Source organism: Mauremys reevesii, linkage group 16, assembly GCF_016161935.1.
Source record: "Mauremys reevesii isolate NIE-2019 linkage group 16, ASM1616193v1, whole genome shotgun sequence".
NCBI lineage: Eukaryota > Metazoa > Chordata > Testudines > Geoemydidae > Mauremys > Mauremys reevesii.
This window is the reverse complement of record NC_052638.1, coordinates 9,224,849-9,247,552: the sequence shown is the minus strand read 5'-3', so window position 1 is coordinate 9,247,552 and position 22,704 is coordinate 9,224,849. Positions and strand designations below refer to the sequence as shown.

Below are 22,704 nucleotides of genomic sequence, written 5' to 3'. Positions count from 1 at the left end.
TCTGAGCCATAGGAAAATATGAGATGAACATTTCTGTCACCTACAGATTCCCCATTGTGCTACCTAGCAATCACTTTAGAGCAGGAGTGGGCAAACTGGCCTGCGGGCCAGATCCGGCCCATCCGGGCTTTCAATCCAGCCTGCAGGATTGCCAGCCCCGTGGTGCAGCGGGGTTAAGGCAGGCTTCCTGCCTGCCCTGGCCCCGCACCACTCCCAGAAGCAGCCGGCACCATGACTCTGCAGTCTCTTGGGGAGTGGGAGGAGGGGGCAGAGGGCTCCATGCACTGCCCTCACCTGCAGGCACCACCCTCCCAGCTTCCATTGGCTGTGGTTCCCCCATTCCCAGCCAATGGGACCTTTGGGGGTGGTACCCACAGGAGAGCAGCGTGTGGCAGAGCTGCCTGCCCCACCCCACCCCAGGAGCCAGTGCTGGACATGTTGGCCACTACCACTTCTGGTAGCGTGGAGCCAGGGCAGGCAGGGAGCCTGCCTTAGCCCTGCTGTGCGCTGCTGCCACACCGGAGCCACTTGAAGTAAGCAGCCAGGCCAGAGCCTGCATCTTGGACCCCTCCTGCACCCCAAATCCCTGCTCTGAGCCCCCTGCTGCACCCTACACTCCTTCCTGCATCCCAACCCCATACCCCAATCCTACATTTATGGCCCTGCATACAATTTCCCCACCCAGATGTGGCCCTTGGGACAAAAAGTTTTCCTACCCCTGCTTTAGAGGCTCGTGGAACCCTTAAAGTGAAGATGCTCAGAAGACGAGCCAAAACCTCTTCCCTATCGTCATAAATAAACAGATCAGGGTTAAGATCTCTTTTACCTGGAAAGGGTTAACAAGCTCAGTAACCTGAGAAACACCTGACCAGAGGACCAATCAAGGGACAGGATAATTTCAAATATCTGTGGAGGGAAGCCTTTGTCTGTGTTCCTTGTTGGCTCTGCGTTCTCTTTTTGGATCTAAGAGAGGCCAGACATGTCTCCAAGTTCTCCTGGAGTAGTTCCTACTATCCAATAGTGAGTATTAATTAGAAAGGCGGATTAGTCTTATAATTTGATTTCTACATTTGCAATTGTGTGTTTTGCTATAGAATTTCTTTAATTCTGTACTGTTATTGCTTTTACTGAGAAAGAAAGGAGGGGGGATTCTCTCCAGAGATGGATAAGTTTAGACCCTGTATTTTTGCATCCTGGTAATACAGAGACAGTTACTTTCTTTTTGTTCTTTTAATAAAATCTTTTCTGTTAAGGACTTGGTTGATCTTTCCTTGGGTGAATTCTCAGGGAAAGGGGAGGAGGACGGCATCCCTCTGTAGTTGGATCCCAGTATCTCTCCTAGGAAAAGGGAGGGGGGAGGAAGCAGGGGGAAATGGTTTATTTCTCCTGGGTATAAGAACTCCATGGATTTGGGGCTCTTGGGATCCCCAAGGATTTTGGGGAAGGACTGTGTGCCACTACACGTACATTATTGGGTGGTGGCAGCTTTTACCAGATCTAAACTAGGATTTTTAGTTTAGAGGAGTCCATGCAGGTCCCCATTTTGGAACCCAACAGCTCTAAGTGGGGGTGAGACCTATGACACCTATAATTGGTTCAGCTGCTTGTCAGTCAAAGAGGCAATGGAAACATCTGCTGGAAATTGCTGTTCCGTGGGTTCAGATGGCCCCCTTGCTGAAGTCAACCAGCGCACAGTTAACCACATGCTTAAGCGTTTGCAGGATTGAAGCCTCTATAAAGGACCACCTTTTTATAACTGGTTTTGTTACTTGTTTTACACATGCTGCTCTAGTAGTTAGATTGTCTTATACCCGAGGCTAAGGCTATGCACTTCCAAAGTGTCTTAATACAGTTCTGATAACTCGGGTTATTTGTGATGTCCCTATAAATACACAGTCCTTTTTTAAATCTTTATGCTCTTGCCTGCACTGATTTCTTGTGGCAGTGAGTTCCACAGTTTAATCACACATTAGGTTCCACTGTTTAGAGTATCAGAGGGGTAGCCGTGTTAGTCTGGTTCTGTAGAAGCAGCAAAGAATCCTGTGGCACCTTATAGACTAACAGATGTTTTGCAGCATGAGCTTTCGTGGGTGAATACCCACTTCTTCGGATGCAAGCAGACTGCTTGCATCCGAAAAGTAATTCTTACAATCATGCTGCATACAAACATCTGTTATATAGATATGCCACAGGATTCTTTACTGTTTAGAGTGTTTCCTTTTATCAGTTTGAATTTCCCACCTTCTAATTTAGTTGAATCTCCTCTTGTTCTTGTTGCATGACAGGGAGAACAGAACTTTCCAATCTACTTTCTCTAGACCGGTTAGGATTTTACACATCCCCTCCTGTTCAATCACCTTTCTAAGGTGAACAATCCCAGTCTTCTCCATTTCTTTTCCTAGTAGAGTTTAATGACCTTGATCTCCCTCATCGCTATTCTCTGAACCCCACAATATCCTTTTTGAGAACAGATGATCCAGACTGAAAATGATATTCCAGATGAGACTGCACCATGGATGTACATAAAGGATATATATATATATATATAGGTATTATTCACCATCCCATTCTTTCTGCATCCTAACCAGAAAGATTTCTGCTGTGCTGGTTCAGTGTTTGAACAGTGTCTGCACAGATGTCAGGGTCCATGGCACAAGGATTGTATTAACTTGTACTCTGTACAAATATTGGGCTAGATCCTGCTCCCATTAATCTCAACCCCTCCTGCACCCAGACAAAAAAAAATCTCCAAGGTCACGGCTATGACCAGGTCCCTGTGTATTCCCTGCTTCTATAGTCACAGACTCCAGCTCCTACCCTCGTCTTGCTGCAGAACTGTGCTCCAGCCTCTACATTTCCACTAGAAAGCATCACCCCATTCTCCCTTCACCTGAATTCAGTAAAACATGACTGAAGCAGCTGAGGATTTCAACCTGCTACCCCTGAGCACTGCAGAATCCAGGGACCCTGTCACAGCGTTTAGATGCATCAGGCCATGGGGTAACAAGGGTCCCAGGTTAGCCTGAGGCTGCTTATCACTGAGAATATAACCAAATATTTTCTCCTTTCCCAAGTTTGACTCCTTGCATTCCAGGGCACTGCTCATCTACCCATGGGGATGCGGTGCTGTGCTTGTTAAATAGAGCAAACTCTTTCCTTTATGGGTCAGTCAGCGAATATGCAAAACTTACTCTGTCTGAGGGGGACCAGCTTTGTCTGGGCACCTGTAACTTATCGCCTGGACGCGGCGGCAGGCAGCTCACTTCAGGGGATCTGTGATCATAACTGCAGATTTCATACTGCGGCGGCCAGCTCCTTCTGGAGAGTGCAGGCAGCACGTCAGCACTGGGTACAGAGAGGCCAAACCCAGAACCAGCACATCCAGCACCATCCCATCCCCCTCATGAGCTTTGGGTGGGCAGATAAAATGGGACGAAGAGCCCAGCCAATGCTGAGTTTACAAAACAGACATTAAACTAATGAGACTTTTGAAAACCTAAACTAGGGCTGTGCATCATTTTGATCTTCTTTAGCATTAAAATCTCCCCCCCCCCACTGTACCTGTGAGCAGTGTGCTTCATCTTTACCCACACGCCCTGGGACACAAGTTGCATGGGGGCTACTCATAACGTGGGGGAGAGAATCAGGACCCTGCGCAGGGATGGCCTGATCCCATGAAGCTTTGGGAAGGCTAGGTTCATGCAGGATCCCACCGAGAAGAAAGGAAGCTTTAGAAGTTGAGCAGCAAAAGTTTTTGCTCTGCCCCGTGATTTGGGTTCAACATTTCACAGTGTTCAGAGCCCTGCCGAGAGAAACTGGAAGTGGGCGCAGGATGCTGTAAAAGGCAACAGGAAACCGAGCTGCAGAAGACAGAATCAGCCTGTAGAAATCCCCAAAGAGAAGAATTAGCAAGACACAGCCCTGCTGGGGGAGTGCGGAGAGAGCGGGGCTCAGCCTGGGGTTACTTTACTCCTGAGAACAACCAACAACATCTGCTCAGTCACAGTTTGGGCAACTGCACCTAGACTTCAGTGGCCAGCAAGGGCACCTGTTCCCAGGCTGCCAGCTCCCCAGTGTCACCTCTTGGGCGGAGACTGCAGCCCTCTCCCCGCTGACCAGGGTAGTTCCAGGCTGTGCAATTTCCTGCCTTCGCTATATTTCCCACCACAGACAGGTTGGCCAAGGAGACCTGCTCGCCTCCTTTCAGGGCCGGCTCCAGGCCCCAGCTCAGCAAGCAGGTGCTTGGGGCGGCCAAGGGGAAGGGGCGGCATGTCGGGCTCTTTGGCAGCGGGTCCCTCGGTCCCTCTCCGAGGGAAGGACCTGCCGCCAAATTGCCGCCAAAGAAGAAAGTGGCGCAGCTGAGCTGCCCAAGTGCCACCGATTGTGATCGCGGCTTCCCCCGCCCCCCGCCCCACACATCCCCTCCCCCGCCGCTTGGGGCGGCAAAAAGCCCTGCTCCTTTCAGAGGGTTAATAGGTGTAGTGCTACACTTATAGGTACCATGCAGCACTGCCTGTGGGTGAACCCCTATACCCCATGTTCACCATTTCTATGGGGTTCTGATATATTTTCAAAGTATTCCTTTGGCAGAGATCAGTTGAAAACTCAATCTGCTGAGCATAATTGTCCTGTTAAAATGTGTGCTGAAATGCTGGCTATGGCATTGTACAACTTTGAGCCAGTTTAAAACCAGGCTATTTCTCCAAAATCCCTTTGTCTATTAGCCCCTGGAGAATCCAGTTTGAAGTAGTATCTGTGCAGCTCTCCGAGAGGGAGAGTTCAAAGGGCTGATGAAGAGGAAATGAATTAACATCCCCTGTCCCTACTGCAGAAGGTACGTGCAATGCCCCAGTAACACACAGAGGGAGAGGAGAGGAGGTAGATTGTCACAGAAACAATGGTTTGTCTGCAAGTTTCTAGCACATGCCCAGGCTCTCTGAGCCACTCAGTTCCCGCTCTGGGTCCACAGGACTGCGTCACTTTTCAAAATGCAGAGAGTGGTTCAGTCTGAATGATCCATTTTAGTGTGAGGAAACCAACAACGAACAAAGGTAAAGCATCCGGAGAATCACAACGTGTGAATCAGTAACTACAGGCATTTGAACTAATCGCCCAGGAAGGCAGCGGCAGAGAGATTAAGGGGGCCACTGCTTTTCTTTTAAGGTGCAAAGGACGGATGACAGCCTTGCAGGTACGTACACCTCAGGCTGCAAGTGAAACTAACTAAAACCATTGTTTGAGTTCATCCTGCAGCCAGCTGGGACAGGGTGCAGCTCACGGGAGCTAGTGCGGGTCCTCCCCATGAGTGGGAAGGAGCTCAAACAGGATGAAGTGAGAGGCCCAGCCCCTAGAGTCATGGGATTACATGCGAATCTCTGCTTTTGTTTACAAAAAACAGTTTCTAGCCCTCATGGTTGCAGAGGAAAGCTTGAAAATGTGACCCCTCGCAAAGGGTCAAAAACATGAAGACAAATCTCATGATTTTGGGGAGGTGGATTCGTCATTTTTTTTTTTAAATCAAGGGTTGGCAATAGTGTGCTTCCCTGTGATGCTCAGATTTCAACCTCCCTTCCTAGAATGGATAGCTCACCTGCCCCCACCTCTGGAGAGGGTCTGGTACTTCCCCTCCATCCCAAGGAAGCCTGTTCCCCCTTTCCTCTCCTTGCTGTCTCAGTCAGGATTCAGACATTACAGACCTCATGTTAAATCAGAGCCCAGCCAAGATCAGGGATTCGGAAGGGTCAGATCTCACCAGGGAGTGGAGATTCAGGACCCTGGAAAACCCAAACACCAGAGACGTGGAATGGCACAAACATAATGGAACTGGAGGAAAAGGAGCTGATGAGTGAAAGGGACTTAGGTCACAGCTAGTCGGTAGTTGGAAGAGGGTTTCACATCTCTGAAGAAAGCAAACAACTGACCCAGAAACCTACGTGTGTGAGGGGGGAATCACAGCAAGGAACCTGTCTGGGACAGGAACTGGAACCCAAGGGACCATCCCTGGGCAATGCCAGCAATTTGCTACCTGCCCAGTGTTGTAAGCCCCAGGTAACAAGGGACTTAGAGGGTGAGTCCACTGAGCACCATGTCAGAGCTCAGCCTCTGCACCTTTCTAGTCTCCCTGAGCTCCAGCTGCCTCTGAGAACGGGAGAGGAGCTGGAGGTGCTAAGAGCTGCTGGCTGCAGTTCAACCGTTACAGGCTGACACCTGACAAGTGCGAGAAGCAAAATCTGGTACCGTTCTGAATGAGTTTTATTGTTTTCCTTGAGAGTTTAAATTGAGTTATTTTTATTTTTCCTCCTTTTATCCACCCCTTCCTTTGTCCAGTCTTTCCTCTTCCTTTCCGCAGTTCGTTCATGCAACAGTCATCAGGTCTTCCAGTGACTCATGGCTTTTCTGCATGAAGGATTTTGGTAACAATATAAATATGCCCCATGCATCAACCTCAGTGTCCAATATTTCCATAAATCGGTCATAAGGAACACTGGGGCACATCCTGAACTAGAAGAAGTGGTGTTCTGCTAACTTCTGTCTTCTTTCCTGCTTATGTTTTATGGAATTATGTTTCTGAGGGAGATAATCTGAGACCATTGAGAGATCTGTCTTTCGCTCTCCCTTCCCTGCAGTTCTAGCTCTCATTAACTTCCACTCTACAACATGGCTAAACAACTATTTCATCTCCACTTCCTGTGGACACGTCTCTACTTCTCACAGACATTGTCCTTACACCATCACAGACTGAACCCAAACCACCCAGTGAAGTACAAAAACTGTTGCAGTGGAATTAGTTTGCAGCTCTGACTCTTTGCTCACTGGCAAACTCTATGAACCCAACCTCCTGAAAACTTCAGGCCAGCAGGGTTGGGGCTTGATGCTAACTCGAGGGCAAGAATAACTCCACGTGGGAGTTGTTCCTGCCCTGGGGGTCAGGGTGAACAACAGATCAGGGAGTTCAAGGCAACTCAAGTTACAGGGGTGGTGAGGGGGTCACTCACAAACAAGGCTGGAGAGGCCCTAACACTACAGCAGAACAGAAGGGGAGATGGTTCAGGTCTTGGTTTTGCAAACTCATCTGCTGGGAAAAGCAAGGCCAAACCTGGGGTGGTTTGGATATGGGGGTTGTAGCAGAAAGAGCCTGAAACACAGAGCCTGGTACTAGATGAGGCCTGAACCAAACATCAGCCAGAGTCAGGCCCTGCTTACAATGCCACTGTCCAGTACATGAACTTGGTAAGGATGGGGCAGGTGTTGCTAAAACAGACACTCCTAATAACTACTAGGCACCAGCTAGTCACTAAACACAGTCCAGAAGGGTAGTACGAGAATATCTCGCTACAGAGTTATAGAATAAATACACTCCCCGGAGATGGTACAGGGACACACTGACCCCTCCTAGGGTCAGAACCAACAGGTCCAGGGTGTAGGGTGGTAACTAAGCACGTGAGAGGGGCAATACACAACTTGTTTGTATCAGGGTATAAAAGAGGGGTCACAGAAGGTACATCTGGCCAAGGGGGCAGTGGAAAGTCCCACTGCTGACTGAGCTGGTCCATTCTCATGGGCGTACATCTCCTAGTGTCCATGCAGAGTCTAGGGGGTGCTGGTACAAGTGCTTTGTCAACAACAAACCTGGCCAAGCGCCGAATGAGTCTGTTGTCTTTTGGGCAGTTTGACTGAGGGCTGCAGGGCCAGCTGCCATGAAATGCAGCCAACAGGGTTAGTCCTGAGAGAGGCTGGGCACCTGCAGCTAGGGTGACCAGACAGCAAGTGAGAAAAATCAGGACAGGGTGTGTGTGTGTGTGGGGAGGGGGTGGGTAATAGGAGCCAATATAAGGAAAAGACCCAACAATCAGGACATCTGGTCACCCCACCTGCAGCTCCCACTGGTTTCAGAGGGAGATGCAGGAGCTCAGCACTGCTCAGAATTGGCCCATTGTGATGGAAGTGGAACATTCCACCGTAGGCGTGGTGACCTAGACAGAGAGGTGGAGACAGGTGAGTAGGGTGACCAGACATCAAGAGTGAAGAATTGGACAGGGGGTGGCGGTGGGGGGTAAATAGGAGCCTATATAAGAAAAGACCCAAAAATCAGGATTGTCCCAATTTTATAGGGATATCGGGTCACCCTATAGGTGAGGGCTGCGTAAGAGAAAGGAGCTATTCATGACCCTGGAATTCACTGTCACAAACAGCCCCAGCTGGTGACTCCAGATCTGGAGTGTAATTTGACTCATTTGAGAGTTTAGAGGCAGCAAGAGCCTTCCCGCTACAGCTCCCTTGGAGGGGGAGGGGCATGAGACAGGTCACTTTGCCCAAATGACAAGGTGGTGATGACCCGCAACTCTGTTGTGATGCAGAGATTGTTGGGTCAGCCCCCAGGGGCTGCAGCATTTCACACCAGGCTGTCGCCCAGAGCACATGGCTGCTGCCTGTGGGTCTGAGTACAGGGACCAGGGTGATGGAGCAGGGTCTTCTGGGACCAACCTGCTTCCATTGCTAAAGAAGGGAACGTGAGACACAGAAGGATGAAGGAAAGTATTCTTGTAAGGAGGAAGGAAACAAGGCGGGGAGGGAGGGATGAAGTACTGATAAGGAGAGGGTGTGTGGGCAGGGAGAAAACCAAAGAAGTTAGTGAGAAACACCAGGGAAGTAAGGGGAATGGGAGAAGAGAGGAAAAAAAGAGAGAAGAGAAAGGAGAAGCACAGAAATGGATGGGGGTAAAAACCCAGACGGATTTCTTTAGCATCAGGTAGGATCGCAATTGCCTTTGTCAGGATAAGCTCAAAGCAGCCAGTTGTAACTACCAGGGGTTAACAATGCAGGTATTTGTACAACTCAAAAAGGAAAGTTTACAACTGGCCTTAGCTGAGAGCTGGCATCAGCTTGGTTTTTACCTTTCAGGTCCAACTGCAACGTAATCTCTTCTTTCTGTTGATTTGATCACTGCAGCTTGTCTGTCAGAAGTAGTAAGAGAACCTGTTCCTATCCAGAGGTAAGGAATGCACCTTCTCCTAGCAATGGAGTGGAAACTAACCAATCTCAGTGTACTTTCAGGTGAAGAAAGTGAATCTAGCCTTTGCTGTCAAGGCTACAAGCAGTTTCATAAGAATAAAGCAAGATACATAACCAAAGCTTCTGAGAGGTTACAGAAGTATTGACTTGCTCTAGCCAAGAATAAGGAAACCACTTATACCTACCAGATTAACAATACAGCTGATTGTGTGGAGAGAAAGAGAAACCAATCCAGCAATTCATCACGCAGAAGGTGTGCATTTATATTCCTATTACAAAATGAATCCAATGACAATTCATTTACATTTGTTGCCTGACAAAAATATGGTCTGTCAAACATTGATCTTTGCAGAAGGTCATATTTCAAGATGCAAGGATGACACATGGCTGTAGTTTACAGGAAGGAATTAGCTGATCCATCCTTTTAAGGAGGTAAGAAATATGGGAATGGTGTATTGTAATAGTCAATGGTTCTGGTCATCCATTCAGGTGGAAGGAAGGTAACTGATGAAATCTTCATCTCTAAAGAGCACAAGAAGTTGCTGTACTGAATAAAGCAATAAAAATGGGAGCTACCTGTTCAGATGAAAGCAAAGTAGTTAGTAATTCTAACCAATGATGATGATCTCTGCTCCTTTTTCCTTCCCAGAGAAGGCCATTGGTTATTCCTACAAGGATGTAACAGGGAAGTTATTTCAAAGAACAAGTGCAACTAACCAGAGTGTGAAGATGAGCATTAAGCCTGCTCTTCCATTTGCAGAGAGGAGTTGTCCAGCTGATTCTATTTGTGCCTAATTGATCATTGTTGCTTATTTTTCAGATGTCAAGAAATAAGCGGAACTGATCATTTCTATCAAGAGGTAAGGAACGCACCTCCTCACAGCATGGAGGCAGGAATGAAAGGCTCTGTTTCTATTTTCAGGTGAAAGGAAGGTCTTACCATTCAAGGGAGGATGAGATGCTGCTGAATTTAAGAAAAAAAGGCAGACAGGTAACAATACTTGGCCAGAGGGAAGAGCATTTTACTTCTAGTTCAGAAAAAGGCAAGCAAGCAGCCATTTATAAGCTTCAGGTTTTAACCAGTGTAGCTAGCTGTACCGCTAAGAATCAAAGCCTTATGTGGAACATGACTGACAAGTAGGTGAGCACTGAAAGGTCTCTAGAAGCCTAATGATCTGGATGCTAAGGAACCTTCTCCACTGATGACTCTTCATAGCTGGTAATAAGTAGTAATAAATAATTCTGTCAAACATTGGTTGCAGGTTTTGCTCTTCTGAGATATGAAGAGACCAGGTGGTCATTCCTACCAGGGAGAAGTGAGGCTTAGTGGCATGGCTGTCCTGGGCAAGGAGGTAAGAAATACCAGTCTCCAAACATCCATGTGTACATTAAGTGGTGTGGATTTTGCTTTCAGGGAGAAAAACTGTGGAAGACCTTACTTGTCATGGGGAGAGTGTCAAAAGCAGACACAGGATAAAGCAATATGGACTTGCCAACTGCTCAATCCATTGAGGACTCCAGTGACAAAATGCTTTTTTTTTTATTCCCTTGAAATAACACAGACAAAAAAGCCACTTCAAATAGTTCAGCTAGTCGCAAATCTGAATCAAGTCAGCAGAACATCACAGACATGGAGGTAAGCATTTAAATTTCCCTGGTTCTAAATGAATCTGGTGCTAAAGCAACACTTGCAGACCAAATAAATAGGCCACATTGCATCTCCAGATGCAAGGAGACCAGAGGGCTGTTGTGTTCTAGAAGGGATTAATGCAAATCTGACTAGCTGAACCAGGCATATCAGTTGGTAAGAAAAAAAAAGCACCTTTCTTTAACATTCAAGTGGAAATTAATAGATCCTCATACTTTCAGATCAGAGAAATGCAGATGATTTGAACGTTGAGGTGTGAAATCTTCAGGAAGTTGCTAGAAGATCTGGGATATCTACAGAAAGGAAACAAGCAAAACTCGTCACTGTTACCAAGAGGTAAGGAACTCACCTCATAATGGAGAAATTGATGGATCTGGTTTCCATTCAGGTGAAAGAAATGCAGCTGATCTGATCTCCTGGGGATTGAGGAATATAAGCAGTCATATTACTGCAGAACAAACAAATGCATGTTGCCAGACCTGCAAAAGTTGCCTTCCTTGACTAGAATGGGAAGACAATCACTTATCACCTTCAAGTTTCAAACCCACAATTCAGCAGACCATCACTGACAAGGAGGTGAGCATTTAGGATTCTCTTATTACCAAATGGATTTGTCTTTTCAGGAGGAGAGTTACAGATGCTCAGGATTTGAGTACAAAGGAATAGGAATGGAGCTGAACAGATCCAACACCTGAAAAGACGATTGGATCTCAAAATATGAAAGATCCTTCATTCAATAAAGCAACAGGATTGGCTCTGAGGAGAGGTAAGCAGCATTTGGTAAGTCTAAGAAATGAGCATAGCAATTTTGTAGCGCTGATTGTAACTTATGTTGTGCCAAAGGGTTTGTTACAGCTGATCACACATCTCAGGAGCTAAGAGGATGTGAGGGGGATGGCAGATGTCAGGGGATTCATCTTTATTAGGAGGTGGTGAACCTGCTTGTCACTTCTGAGTGACATCAGTGGCTTTGGTTTTGCTTGATGAAGGAAAGAGCCAGCGTGGACAATATTCAAGACACAATGTTCAAAGGTTGCTGCTGGGATGGAAGTAAAGAAGAAAGCCCTGGAGACAGGTTAGTGCTGGGACACAGACACTATCCTGGAGGGCCTGGGACAGGGTATGTAACCATAGCGACCAGCGGGTCCTTTCCCCACTGTGGTCCTGGCTCGCATGCACAGGGTGAAACCGATCGCCATGTTTGGGGTCAGGAAGGAATTTTCCTCCAGGGCAGATTGGCCAGAGACCCTGGAGGTTTTTCGCCTTCCTCTGGGGCATCGAGCAGGACCAGCCCTTAGGACCATTTACGAACAGACATAATAAAATCCATCAAAGAGAACTTGTCTCCCTTTGTTTTTTGAATTTTCTATAAACCCGTCCTGTTCCTCGGCCATGCCCATGCTCCCAGCCCCGCAGCAGGGCAGAGTCCCTCCCAGGTGCACTGCTCCCCATCTGTGCCAGCATGGCCCCCATGTCACTGTCCCACTCCAGCAGGGACCCAGCACAGGAGGGACCAGCCCACCGTCCCAGAGAGGGAAAAGCCGTGTGCACGGCCCCCCAGGGATGGGGAGGGGACATGGCCAGGTGCACCGGTCGAGGGGAAAGCAGGAAGCACAGCGGCACTGTTACCATGTTCCTCTCCCAGGATGCCCGAGGCCAGGCCAAGGCTTTTGGTCGGCCACATCCAAGCGCTCTGCCCGCTGCTCCGGACCTAAGATCCTCAAAGATGGCTCTGAAAGGGGCAGTCAGTGACCCCAGAGCAACTGTTCCACTGGCATGGTGGGGCCACCACTCCCTGGGCACCTGAACTGGGCTCACAGGCTAGCAGCGAATAGTTCCCCAGGGTGGGTTCTGCTCTGGCTGCCCCTCGCTCCAGAGGGGCCATCAGGCATCCAGGAAGCTCTTGCCTTCAGCTGTCCTCTGCAGTCTGCTCCAGAAGTGCCCTCCTCTCTTCTAACCCCCCCTCCAAGTCTGGCACCTCTCAGGGTGGTGCCGGGTTGGGCTGCAAGAGCTCATTCCGCTGTATTGCCCAGCATGGGGTCCATAGATCTCATTGCAGGCATTCTGGGAAATCAGATCTCCATGATCTGCCTCAGGGGACTGGGAGCACGACCAGGGGACACAGCACAGGGTCAGTATTAGCAGCACGTGGCTGGAGGGGATGAGAAGAGGGAGAGGGGCCAGCAACATGTTACTTCTGCATCCACTTCCTGGCCCTCCCCAATCAGCTTCCCAGCCGCACTCTGAACCTAAACCACAGGGCAATGCCCAAAACGTTGTTGTGGGGTCTCAAACCCCTATAAACCGAGCCGCCTGAAAGCCACCGGGGCCCGATTCTCCCTGCAGGGAGACAGCATCTCCAAGGTGAAGACAATACAAGTGGCTCGTACCTTGGGAAGACGGTTGGGGGAGAATGATATCCTGTGCAAAGATACCACGTGAACTGGTGTCACTCACAAACAGTGGTGCAGGAGGGGACCTAACCAGAGAAGAACAAAATGGGGAAGGTCGTGGTCTTGGTTTTGCAACAATCTCCTCATTTCAGCTTCTATTTGGCAAAACGAACACAAACCAAGGGTTGGGGGAGGAAGGTCAGATCAAGATTTTATTTTCTTGTAACCCTTCCCCCCACAAGATCATGGAGAGGGGTGGAGGAATGGTTCCGGCCCATCCCAGCCTGGCCTGAACACTGCACCATGGTCTGTACACACCCTGCCTAGGAGGAGCAGCCTGCAGGGGTATAAAACCACCAGTTAAATCCCCAGATCCCGACATGTGACATATTCTGCAGTGCTGGTGATCACAGCCCCACCTACAACAAAGTCTGCTGCCTCCCTTCATGGAGAAGGGCAGAGCTTAACTGTGCATCCGGCTTCCACACACACTGCATCCCCAGGCGTCAGCCAGGGTCAAATACCAGACACCAGAGAATGGGGCTGAAGGCACCAAGGCACAGGACAGACAGAGGCTGGGCACCCGCAGCTCCCACTGGTTCCATGTGGCCAGTGACAGAGGGACAGAGACACATGGGTCAGGGGAGTGATGAAGAGACCCGGCAGGAGGGAGATCAGACTGAAGGCAGCGTCTCTCACAGCCTAGGGATACATGAGACTCCTTCCAAAGAAGGAAGCAGGAACCGTTGCATGGCCGGGCTTCTCCCCAGCTTGCCAAGGGCTCACTGCCACACCCAGGCTCTGACACACTTTAGTCCCAAACTAGAACTAATCAAGCCAGTTTCTCAGCTCACTTTCTGCATCTCAGGGGACTCTGGCAGATGCTTTCTGCCATTTCCTACCCTATCCTCCTCACAGCCCCTCCCTCTCGGGAATTGCCCTCTGGCCCTGAGAGCACCAGGTGCTGCCTGGCCCCCTTCATTCGTCCAACAGGGGTGTGGGACCTACTGGTGCCAGCCACCAAGTGACATACACCCCCCTTCAGAAAAACCTGCCTTTCCCTCATGTGAGGGGCCCTCTCTGGACTGCTCTCACTGCCAATCCAGAACAGACTCCATGGTCACATATAGCCATGTTCCCCAAGTGCCCCACACTCCTTAATGCCAGGCAGTCTATAGAATTTCATCTTCTCCAGGGTTTCCAGGTCTCCGCACAGTGTCTCTAACTCTCCCTAAAGCTCCTGACCATCAGGATCTGGCCACCCCTCTCCTCCCCAGTGGCCTGATGTTCTGCTGACAGCTGCTCCTTCTGTCACTGAACCATCAGTAACCCCATCCTGCAGCCTCCAGTCATTCTGGGGCATCTCCAGTCCTCAGGACGGAACCATAAAACAGGTGTCCCATTTCCTGTTCTGCAGAGGATCACGGCTTTCACCGTGGCCCTGGAGGTTCCACCTGGGTCCCCATACACCTCCTCCCTACAGAGCCCTGAGCTCTGCCTCGATCAGGAGCCCCTTTTCATGAGACCTGAATAAACTTCACAAGTATTAAGCAGGGTCCTCTGGAGACAGGACAGAACTGTTTTTTCCAGAGACATTATTTTGGAAATTCAACTAATAGCCGTTTTTATTGGGCAGTCACTGCTCCTTCCTGAATTTAGCACAGGGAAAGCCCATCACTTCTGCCTCTCCCCCCACAAGAGGTACCACCAGCAGCAGCCACAAATGTCATTTGTGCTGCAAAGTCCTCCAGGGTCTCTGCTCCACAGCCTGATTGTTGCTAAAACTCCCCTCCTGCATGGGCTGTGTCAGCCTCCCTTCAATAGCTTCTGGGGGGAGTCACATCACTCTGACTGGCCAACCTTAGAGCCCAAGTCAGTTAACCCCTGGCCTGTGATTGCTGCTGGGATGTAACAGCCACACGGGAGGAGCAGTTTCAGGTTCAAAGTGGTGACACTTCAGCCCATAACGTCACTGGGCATTTAATAGCCATTGTCTTTGACCACAGGCAGAATTGTTGCTGGCAGATCACTGCCTCCCATGACTGACACTGGAACCAGTCTCCTGCATCTTAAGATACTGATAAGTTACTGGAGATACAATGTCCTTTTCTCCCATCAGCCTTAACACTGTCCATTTCCCAGCCTGTTACCTAGGATTAACTGCACTGTCCTACATCACTGGGGCATTGTGAGCAGAACAGAATAGGGTTTGTGACCTGGGACAAGGTTTTTCTTGCTTGTATTTCACTCTTGAAATAGCAGATTTTTCCTACCCTGGTTTTGGCAGAGCACTTTGGAGGACTGAAGAATCAGAGTAGGACAGTCTGTATCCTCAAGAAGTATTTAGGCCCTGGACTCCTGTGGAAAATCCTGGAATTAGGAATCTAAATATCTTGGTGGATCTGGTCCAGTGACCTCACAATAGACCAAGCACCAAGCTGCAAGTGGTCCAGTGCTCAAATGAGGCAGGAGAGAACCCTGATCTCCAGTGGAGCTGGTCAAACTTTGCTCAAAAATTTCCTGATGAAAGTAATTTTGGAAACAATGTCAGTGAGGTGTTGCATTTTAAATGATTTGCAGGAGGGCCAAAAATTCAGTTTTTGAAAACTGAAAAAGTTTAGGGGACTTTTTAAATAAAAACCCCAAAGAATTCACAGAAAATCATTTATTCCTTTAAAAGTTTGTGGAAAATATTTAATATTTTCTGACCAGGTCTAGCCCCAAAGTCCCTGTACAATTTTCTTTCAGCCTCTATGCACCAATCCAGCCATTGTAACAGAATCTAACTTGCCCAGTTCAGGAGAGGTGTAGCTGTGTTGGTCCCAGGAGAAGACACAGACAAGATTCTGAGGTAATCTCTTTTACTGGACCAAGTTCCAATGGCGGAAGAGACAAGCTTTTGAGCTTCTTGTGACCTGAGGAGCTCTGTGGAGCTTGAAAGCCAGGAAACCTGGTTCAGTAAGAGATTACCTGCTTCACCCACCTTGTCTGTGTTTTACGAGTGTCAGTCACCAGGGCACTGGTAGCAGAGCTCACAGCTCCCAGCCCAGGCAATGTGTGAGCCTGGTAGCCTGACACGCAGATGTTACGTGGCTCATCGCCACCATCCATTGGTGAAGAGGGGAAAGAGCAGCCAACAGCTGCTCCACCAGCTGTTTACCCAGAACTCCATAGACAGAAACTGCTCAGAGAAGGATCTCTGCCGCCCTCTGTCAGCAAACAGGGGACGTACAGCTGGAGAACTCATTGCCCAAGCTTTCTACCTGAAACCCTCCATGACATTTTGGGTCCTCACCAGGACTGTACACGAGCCCCAAGTTGGTCAGACAATGGACTGAACGGAGAGAACAAGACTGAGGGAAACAAGGCTCCTACCTGGTGGCAAGAACTCCGCTCAGGGGTCCTCTCACCCTCTCCACAGAGGGCTTTGCAAAGAGGGGGCACTGAGGAGACTTCCCAGCAAGAGGCGGCATTGAGGGGGATCTTGGCTGAAGCTGCAGTGGAGGGAAGTGAACTCTGATGAGGGGCCCCGACACAGCACCCGTACAGCTGAGATCACTATAGCGGGGATAGGTGGGGGAGGGGCTCACACGAATTGACAAGACCCTTCCCTGAGGGAAGCCTGGAAGCTGGAAGTTTCTGCTTTGGTTCTCCCCAAAAACTGAACTTCCTTGAAATCGCTCTCCAGTCTCCAAGGTGCCACAAGTGCTTCTGTTCTCCAGGAAGTTCTCACGTGCAAGGGCCATGCAGCCGAGATCACAGCTTGACCAGCCACTGAAGACTCCTTAAGGCAGCTTGGTGGGTCACTGCTCTTCCCAGCAGCGACTCCAGCTATTGTAAAGAAGCCCTTCTTACTGCAGAGCTGTCATCCTGAGCCTGCAGGCAGACACAGCTCAGAGATGTGAACTGCTCAGTGCATCTTAACAGAAGTTTTAATTCTGCACCAAATTGAGAATGTCTACATTAACTATTTCATTGCTGAGCATTTTAACAGCCAGTGTTTTTATCTTACAAGTGGGAACAAGTGAGAAAATTCCCCAATTTTCATTTGCATTTTTAGTACTCAACTGTGCTGGACAATCACAATTAAAAAATTGAGAAACAGCATAAAAACAGTAAAATGCAACAGCACAAGGGATACTGTACTGATCTTATTAATCATTGACATAATTAAAGCCATCCCCTGTTAAAACACAGCCATAGCTACTGCAAGCTCCTCAGCTTGCAGCATTTCAAAGCTCACTCACATTTCCCCATCAAGACATTTCACACAGAACATTGCTTGTTTGAAAAAGTTGCCTTTTTGTCAGAGTGTCCAGTTAAAAATGTATCAAACAGAAAGAACAAAAACAGTTTTCCGCAGAGTTTTTTGTGTGGAAAAATTCCCAGCATCACCAGTGACTGCCTGGTGGGCCAGGGTGACTTCGACCACCACAGGATTTATTTGGGGGGAGACGGGGGGGCAGGGGAAAGAGAGTGGCACGGAAGCCAGAGAACGGAGCAATTCTTTTAGACAGGACTGCAGTAGTATTTAATCATCATCACCCCTCCCACCCCCCACACTTATTGTCCCATTTTCCCATCAGATCACCAAGCTTCCCCAAAGTCAGTATGTTCTTTTCCAAGGGGTGACTTGGCCAGACACTGATCTGATGCTGTCTTTAGTACAGCTCCTGCCACTCTGCTAATACCGTCTGTAGCCCTTCAGCACAGTTTTTGCTTCCAGCAGTGGTGTGAGCGGGGTCTGACATAGGACCCAGCACCAGCAGCCTCTGAGAACCATGCCCTACTTCTCATGTTCGGGGTAGTCTATTGTCTACAGCTGCTGGGGATGTTGGTGGGGTTTTTGCTGCCTTGCACTCATACGATGCTCACTAGGTCACATCCAGCCAACTCTCCACAGGGGTCCTGCTGCAATATTCCCTTGTTTATAGCTTTCCCATTGGCTGTAAGGAAAGAAAAATCTGGGCAGGAAGACAATGGGGAATTGGTGACACAGCAACAACTAGGAGAAGAACGGGTAGAGGCTGCCTCTGAACCTTTATGGGAACAGGCAGAGAACATTACTGAGCAGGCAGGACAAATGGCAGTGGGATTTGGACATGATCTAACCTACCTCCCACCATGATACCCTGCCCCTAGATAAGTGCCTGACTCAACCTCCCTCTCCACCTCCATAGCACCTGCAGTCATGTGATCCTGGCTGACTGCCCCATCCAGTCCCCTAGTCAGACTTTGCCGGCGTTCCCAGCTGCAGGTCAGTCCGACAGCAGCTCATCCCTTGGTTAACACAAACACACCCCATGTGCATTGGGCTGAGAGGAGTGTCCATGCTTCTGTCTGACCTGTGATCAGCGAGGCTGTGGGTGAAATCCCAGCACTATGGGAGTCAATGGCAACGTCCCACTGAGTTCAGTGGGGCTAGAACTTTACCCTGTGCTCCTTCCCCATCACAGCTGGGCACAGTCACCCAGCTTTCCTCTGAGTGGGTCTGAGGGGCAGGGCTGGGTTTGACTGCAGTAGGGTCTGATGGGGGTGACAGAGACCCAGGGGAAATGCCACCTCTCTGCATTACAGTGCAGGGCACAACTCAGCTTGTGTGTGAACAGTGAGGAGCTAAACCCTGGTCTGCAAGTTTACCTGGGGCACAGGGCTTGGCCCAGCTCTCTGCACCATGGGGCATTTCACCTGTGGGGAGCTTGTCAATATCCCTTTACTACAGGGGTTTTTAGAAGACTCCTTCCTACAGTATCTGAATCAGACTTTGCTTCTTTGTTACCACCTGGAGCTGATTAGAAACAGCCAGGGAGCAGGGCAGAAGGGGAGACAACCAGAGACCAGCAAGGGAAAGAGGGAAGGGAAAGTATAACAGGGGGGCACCCACCTCTCATGAGCACCCCCTGGTCAAGTGTGTCTGCAGGTTTCAAATAGCATCAGGCCAGACCCCAAGGAAGTCCTCCCTCCTGAGGAATCATTTTAACCCACTGGGTCTCTTCTGGCCCCAGCTAGGCCTCTTAGCAGTTCTGTTCCTCTTCTGGGGAAGGGTGTCAATCACAGTTTAATTGCAAGCCTCATTCCCAGTGGCCTATGGGAAGGGAGGGGACCCAGGCCCACCTACTACTCCAGGTCCCACCCCTGGGTTCCTAACAACAGCAGCCACACACCACAGAAACTTTCCTGGGCCACTTCTCCACAGCCCCAGCCGTCACCAGTACTTCACCCTTACCTCAGGGGTCTTCTAGGTTCAGACCCAGTAGCTAGCCAGCAGCTCTTCCTCACTGCCAGCCAGCACTGAGTTGTCTATAGTGCAGCCATTCCCTTTAGCCAGTCAAGATCCCCTCTACACTTCTCTAACTGTAGCAAGAAACAGACTGACACTGCAGCTGAAACTCCTTTTATATGGCCCTCCTGAGCACTGATTGGCTGCTTACTGCAGCCATTCCTGATTGGTCACACCCTGTACGGTCTCTCTAGGCTGCTCGGAAGACTTAGCTCCGCTGCTCCTTTCCTGGGATGGATGTGGCAGGACCTGAGGCCTGCAGCAGAGGGCCTCTGGGCCCAGTCCGCCCCATTGCAGGAAGTAAATGGAGAGAAAAGATAGCAAAGACAGCAGAAAAAAGAAAAACACAAAAGACGAGAAAAGATCTGATGGAAATAGCCCCAAAAAAGGGGGTTGGAAGAGGAAATAGAATAAATACAGGAGAGAAACGAAGGGAAACAAGTGGGGAGAGCTGTGATGATTGCAAGGGGTGGGGGAGGGTGACGCACTGCTCATGGAGGGAAGGTCCCATGTGCAGGGAGATGGGGAAGGGTCATGTGTATGGGGGAGGGGAGAACAGCTTTTTTAAAGAAGCACAGAGGCAATGATGAAAGGTGACAGATTTCACTTTCTATTGTTTTTATTGTCTGTTTCTAAGTGGCTCTAAGAGCTGGTCCCTGCTCGATGCCCCAGAGGAAGGCGAAAAACCTCCAGGCAGGGCCAGCTCTGGCTTTTGCCACCCCAGCAAAAAAAAAAAAAAGTGTGTGTGTGGGGAGGAGCAGAGCAGCAAAGCAGGAGGGAAAACCAACCAAACAAAAAAACCTGTGCCACGGCCGGAGCAGTGGAGGGGAGGGACCTGCAGCGCAGCTGGAGTGCCAAAGCAGGGAAAGAAAACAAAACAAAACAAAAAAACCTGGGGCATGGCCGGAGCGGCAAAGCAGGAGGGGGAAAAAAAAACAAAACAAAAGAAAAACCTGTGGCGTGGCTGGAGCAGCAAAGCGGGGGTAGGGAGGAGGGACCTGCAGCACAGCCGGAGTGGCAAAGCAGGGAAAGAAAACAAAACAAAAAACCTGGGGCATGGCTGGAGCGGCAAATCAGGGGGGAAAAACAACAAAAAAAAAACCCTGCCGGGCAGCTGGAGCCAGGGTGCAGGGGGACTCCCTGTGCTGCACCCAGTCTAGCGGGGAGGAAGGGGAGGGAGTCGGGGGGCAGCCAGGGCTTCAGCAGGGCGCTTGTCCCGCGGTCCCGATCACTGTGCCGCCTGCCGGGAGGGCTCCACTCCACTCCAGTCGGCGGAGAGGGAAGAACAGGGGCTGCCCTGCCCAGTTTGCTGCAGGGCGCTCCTCCTCGCACTGCCACCCCTACAGGGCGCCGGAGCGGCAAACCAAAAACCCCAAAAAAAAATGGCCGTGCTGCCCTAGGATTGGGCGGAATGCTGCCCCATAAAATATTCCGCCCCAAGCACCAGCTTGCTCAGCTGGTGCCTGGAGCCGGCCCTGCCTCCAGGGTCTCTGGCCAATCTGCCCTGGAGGAAAATTCCTTCCTGACCCCAACCATGGCGATCAGTTTGGCCCTGTGCATGCGAGCAAGGACCAGGATGGGAAAGGACCCACTGGTCGCTATGGTTACACACCTGCCCCAGTCACACCCTGAGATACAGTCTGTGTCCCACTATTTGCCAGTCTCCAGTGCTTTCCTCTGAGAAGGTACAACTCACTTCCTTGCTTCCATCCTGGCAGACAGAACCAGCTGCTCTCCTTCCCCCAGCAGGTGAACAGATCCGAATTTGAATCCCCCAACAGCCCTGTCAAGGTGAATGCTATTTCTTCACCAGTTCTGCCAGCAGCAGCATCATTTCCCTACTGGCTGCTCTGACCAGCTGCACTGCTTTATCCTTGGTGGGTCCAACAGGCTCTTCCTCCATAGACAGGTATCAATCAGCCCCTTCATTAACACACAGACACAACCAGATAGTGCTGACCTGTGACAGTCACAACCAGCTCCACTGATCAGTCCGGCCAGACACAACCTCTTACATAGGGTGACCAGGCAGCAAGTGTGAAAAATCGAGATGGGGGTGGAGGGCAATAGGAGCCTCTATAAGAAAAAGACCCCAAAATCGTGACTGTCCTTATAAAATCGGGACATCTGGTCACCCTAATAGCAGATGAAATTCAATGTTGACAAATGCAAAGTAATGCACATTGGAAAATATAATCCCAACTCTAAATACAAAACGATGGGGTCTAAATTAGCTGTTACCACTCAAGAAAGAGATCGTGGAGTCATTGTGGATAGTTCTCTGAAAACATCCATTCAGTGTGCAGCAGCAATCCAAAAAGCTAACAGAATATTGGGAATTATTAAGAAAGGGATAGATAATAAGACAGAAAATATCATATTGCCTCACTCTAAATGTGGATGGTCTGTCCACATCTTGAATACTGTGTGCATTTGGTCACGCCAGCTCAAAAAAGACATATTAGATTTGGAAAGGGCAACAGAAATGATTAGGGGTATGGAACACCTTCCCCATGAGGAGAGATTAAAAAGACTGGGACTTTTCAGCTTGGGGGGTTGAAAATCATGAACATTGAATAAGGAAATGTTATTTATTTCTTCAGATAACATAGGAACTAGGGGCCACCCAATGAAATTAATAGGCAGCAGATTTAAAACAAACAAAACAAAGTATTGCTTCATAGTCAACCTGTGGAACTCTTTGCCAGAGGATGTTGTGAAGGCCAAAACTATACCAAGGTTCAAAAAAGAACTAGAGAAGTTCCTGGAGGACAGGTCCATCAATGGCTATTAGCCAGGGTGGGCAGGGATGCAACCCCATGTTCTGCATGGCCCCAGCCTCTGTTTGCCAGAAGCTGGGAGTGGGTGACAGGGGATGGATCACTGGGTCACCTGTTCTGTTCATTCCCTCTGGGGCACCTGGCATTGATCACTGTTGGAGGACAGGACACTGGGCTAGATGGAACCTTTGGTTTGACCCAGTGTGGCCGTTTTTATATAGAATCCAGGTGTAGCTGCCCCCACTAGATTCCACTCCCCTCCCAGAGCTGAGATAGAGCCCAGGAGTCCTGACGGGGTCGCTCACTCCACAGAGTTAATAACAAAGTACGAACATACATTAAAATTTTAAACCTAACCTGTCTCCCTTAAGTGACTTGCCACAATATGTCATAACATGTTAGTATTAGAGCTGAGTGGGTCTAATATTTATTTCATTTCCTTTCTTTTATATAGGAATTAGAGTGCCTAAGTTGCCTCTGGAATCAAAATCCAAGTGGCCCCCACCTACCAAACTCTGAAATGGTGCCCCTGCTGGCTAGGTGGAGAGAAGGGCCCTGCAGCATGCAAGGCAGGTTTCCTGGGATGACTAA

General features: G+C 49.4%; 4 long non-coding RNA genes across 5 annotated transcripts in view; 3 read left to right on the top strand and 1 right to left on the bottom strand.

Moving 5' to 3' along the window:
* The first annotated feature begins 8,342 nt into the window (after positions 1-8,342).
* Positions 8,343-22,704, top strand: part of LOC120384377 — an 81,263-nt gene continuing 66,901 nt past the window's right edge. The window contains exons 1-2 of the long non-coding RNA XR_005588778.1: positions 8,343-8,543; positions 8,902-9,265. This is a non-coding gene — a long non-coding RNA (uncharacterized LOC120384377). The remainder of the gene's footprint in view (positions 8,544-8,901; positions 9,266-22,704) is intronic.
* Positions 9,451-10,918, top strand: LOC120384388. Its single transcript, XR_005588822.1, has 4 exons — positions 9,451-10,003; positions 10,275-10,364; positions 10,575-10,648; positions 10,882-10,918. It is a non-coding gene; the product is annotated as an uncharacterized LOC120384388 (long non-coding RNA).
* LOC120384393 lies at positions 10,935-11,942 on the top strand. The gene is made up of 3 exons (XR_005588835.1): positions 10,935-10,996; positions 11,284-11,426; positions 11,650-11,942. It is a non-coding gene; the product is annotated as an uncharacterized LOC120384393 (long non-coding RNA).
* On the bottom strand, positions 16,968-19,404 carry LOC120384396. 2 transcript variants are annotated; one of them, XR_005588843.1, is made up of 2 exons: positions 19,280-19,404; positions 16,968-18,017 (listed from the first exon to the last, which is right to left on the bottom strand). It is a non-coding gene; the product is annotated as an uncharacterized LOC120384396 (long non-coding RNA). The 2 variants fall into 2 exon arrangements; XR_005588842.1 differs by having other exon boundaries at positions 16,968-18,092; positions 19,280-19,374.